The 3,540-nt window shown below is 54.4% G+C and overlaps 1 protein-coding gene across 1 annotated transcript in view; it reads right to left on the reverse strand.

Moving 5' to 3' along the window:
• The window catches only part of KIF25 (kinesin family member 25), a 27,513-nt gene that overhangs the window by 22,912 nt on the left and 1,061 nt on the right, over positions 1-3,540 (reverse strand). The gene's annotated exons all lie outside the window — the stretch shown is intronic.

Here is a 3,540-nt window from a genome sequence, read left to right on the forward strand (position 1 = left end):
GGAATAAGATTTAGGAACAAAAGTTCAGACACTGACCAGGACCGAGGCACTGACATAGCTGTGAGAACAGACTCCAGATTCCTGGCTCCTAGACCCGAATCTAAATAAGCCCCTTGCTCCTTCCTGCGGCGTATTTTCCTTCTTCTGTTGCCTGATTGTGGCAGCATCCCTTTCATGTTACGCCAGAACGCACTCCTGGCCCTCCAGTAGGGGCTGAAGAGGAACACACGCCACCCCAGAGTGTGTTCCTGATGTCTTCACATGCCTAGGTTTCAACCATAAAGAAAAACAAATGAAAAATGCTAAGGTTTACAGTGTCTGACCCAAAAGCTCAAGGGACACCATTAAAGGAATATGAAAAGCCATAAAAACAAGCCTGAGTCCGGAAGCTCCCCACGGCTATTTAGAATTTTGTTCCACAGTGTGATCATTCTATTTTAAACATAAGAAATGATTCCATGAGCAAAGTTCGATTTTTCTAAACACAGCTTAAATGCTCTTTCTGTCCACAACACCTGCTCACCCACAGTGCTAACACCACTTATTCTCGCAAGTAAGACTTATTTCCCTCGGCTTCTTATGACAACTGCCTTTTATCCAAATGTGCAAGCTCTGGACCCTACAGCACCCTTCCTTTCAAGATGGGAACCACCCAGCTTGGCCAGTTCTCCAGAGAGGCCTCTGGACCCCGCCCGACACCTGGGCTCGACTGTGGAAGGGACCTTGTGACCCCTGCCCCTGGAATTGCAAGGCCCAAGTGACACGGCAGGTGAGCAGGGCCTCGCTCAGAGTTGATAGGAAGGTGTTTTCCTTACATCGAGCTGCCCCCTCTGTTTTCTTATGTGCATCCAATTTCCTAAAACAGCTTTAAAGGTATTTAGNGGTTGGGTCGCCACCTCCGGGTAGCTCCTAACATCGATATGGATACATCTTAGCAAAATCACACTGAGTATAAAAACTAAGTCCCCCAAAAGTGCAACTAAAACTGACCAATGACTTTTTAGGAGAACCTATAGCTAGGAAAATGTATATATGGACAGACATGTATAATTTATAACATTATTAATATCTCTGTCTATCTACATTGCATGCAAGACACCGTCAACACAAGATTCCCAACAGCGATGGCCATAGGCCGGCAGCCCGGATGGGAAGTGGACCGCACAGGCGGGTGGGTCACTGCCCGTGTTCTCGGTTCCACTCTGCGTGATGGCTTCATTTGGAATCACCCTACATCTCCTCAGAAAACAAACAAAAGAGAGAGCAAGCAACGACACAGCAAAACTGAAAGCCAGCGTGCCTTCCCTATGCGATCAGGTGACAGGCGTCCCTATGAGCTGAATGCGGAGTGTCTGGTGGACACTTGGGATTACAAGTGACCCAAAAGCGCCGACGTGGTCGGTCCTTGCTGGTGACCACCGCAGGGACGCGCCCGACTCGCAGAGGCTCTCCCTGGCCAAAGGTGGGACGATGCAGCGTCCGTGGGGCTCCTACTGCGGTGGATTAGAGCCACGGGCATGCTTAAACCCACGTGCACGGCGACACTCAGCAGCCCCCGCAGCCGGTGTGCAGCACGCAGGAAGAACCGAGAACCTATCCCACCTTTCCTCCCCGCACCGCGCCCCGGGACAACAAAGGTGAGAGGGGCACCGCTTGGCACGTTTCCAGGCCAGAGGGTCACTCGTCTGCAATCCCAGTGACAGCGAGGACACTGCTGCTGCTGAAAGCCCAAGGTGGGTGCCTCCCACGGAGCCCTCCACACCTTCCCACCTCCAGTGGCCCTGAGTGTGGCCCTGAGTGTGGCCCAGCCTCGGGTCCGCCTGCCGCTCGCAGGAGATGCGGAGGACAGAGGAGCAGGGTGACGCCTCAGCAATGGTGGCCTGGGAAACGCCTTGGTCCTTGGGCCCAGGTTGTTCAACAAACAATGACAGAAAGAAAGGGATGGAGGGGGACGTTAAAGACCTCAGATGAAAAAGTGGGCGACAGGACAGTGCAGTGCTGGGGAGGCGCACTTGTCGGTGAAACCACAGAGAACGAAGGCAGCCCTGGCACCGCGTCGGGCCATGGCCCCCACAGGGAAGGCGTGCAGGGTGTGGGCTGTGGCGCGGGGATTCCCTGTGTTGACACGGGCCGTGGTGGCGAGGGTGACTGCCTGACACTAGTTCCTTAAGTGNGGAGGCGCACTTGTCGGTGAAACCACAGAGAACGAAGGCAGCCCTGGCACCGCGTCGGGCCATGGCCCCCACAGGGAAGGCGTGCAGGGTGTGGGCTGTGGCGCGGGGATTCCCTGTGTTGACACGGGCCGTGGTGGCGAGGGTGACTGCCTGACACTAGTTCCTTAAGTGATGCTTCTGCTTTGGGGGATTTTTTTGTATTGTTTTTTATTTTACAATGGAAGGTGTAAAACAGAAAAAAGGAAAACTAAATAAAGAACTAAAGAAAGAGCACGTGACGAAAGCCGGCGGCCACACGTGGATCAGAGATGAAGGTGCTTCCGACACAGGCCACCCCACGGTGAACCTGCTGGACGTCGTGCCAAGGCGACGATGCGTCACAGAAGGGCCAGCGCATGTGCCTGCAGTCACAGGAGGGTCCTAGAGGAGTCAGATTCGCAGAGACAGAAGGTGGGACGGGGCTGCCAGGGGCTCAGGAGGGGACGGGGGCCGTTGGTTGGTGGGCACAGAGTCTCTGTGTGGGAGATAAGAGGGCTCCGTCGACGGTGGCGGTGGTGGCTGCACACTGTTGTGGCCTAACGCCACCAAGCTGAACACTTAAAAGTGGTTAGGATGGTAAATCCTAGGTGATGTGTATTTTACCACAATCAAAAATAAATAAATGAAGGTGTGTCAGGGGTCCAGGATTAGATCGATCCGAATTCGTGCACTCGAGGTCCAAAAGCAAAAGAAAGAAAGGAAAAGCAAAAAATAAAAAAGAAAAAAAAAAAAGAAAGGAAAAGCAAGAGCTAACATTTGCCCTCTCAGGTGCAGTGCAAATTTTATCTCTAGCTCCTCAAACGAACATCTGATCACAGTTGTATTGTCCCATGCCATAGGTGAGGAAATCAGGTGACCTGTGTAGGTGATCTGCTGACATGGCCCTGTTCCTGGTGGCAACAGGGGCCCAGGGTGGCCCGGCTGCCCCTCACTCGCCGCCCTGCTCCCACACGAGGCATCTGACACACGCCAGGCTGCGAGCAGATACTGTAATACGGCTCAGCGCCGAGAGCTCTGCAGCCAGGGACAGTGGCCGAGGTGGGGTCCCGTCGTGGGCGTGCTGTGTGCACACAGGTGACCTGTGGCCGTGGCAGGGGTGTGTCCCGGCAGAGAGTAGGGCAGGGCAAAGGCACGGCCCATGGGCCAGGTGGGAGGGGAGGGGGCCCTGCCCACAGCCTTCCCACTGCTTAGCAGGCTGTGGCTCAATTTGTGGGAGTTTTTCTGCATGTAGGATGAATGCAGAACCTGCTGCGAAGCCCAGTTCCTGGTCTGTGCCCCGCACGCCCAGGACAGTACTGAACTGCTCTGCATCGACACAAGCTCCAGA

This window comes from Galeopterus variegatus, unplaced genomic scaffold (genome assembly GCF_000696425.1).
Source record: "Galeopterus variegatus unplaced genomic scaffold, G_variegatus-3.0.2 Scaffold10252, whole genome shotgun sequence".
In the NCBI taxonomy this organism is placed as follows: Eukaryota; Metazoa; Chordata; class Mammalia; order Dermoptera; family Cynocephalidae; genus Galeopterus; species Galeopterus variegatus.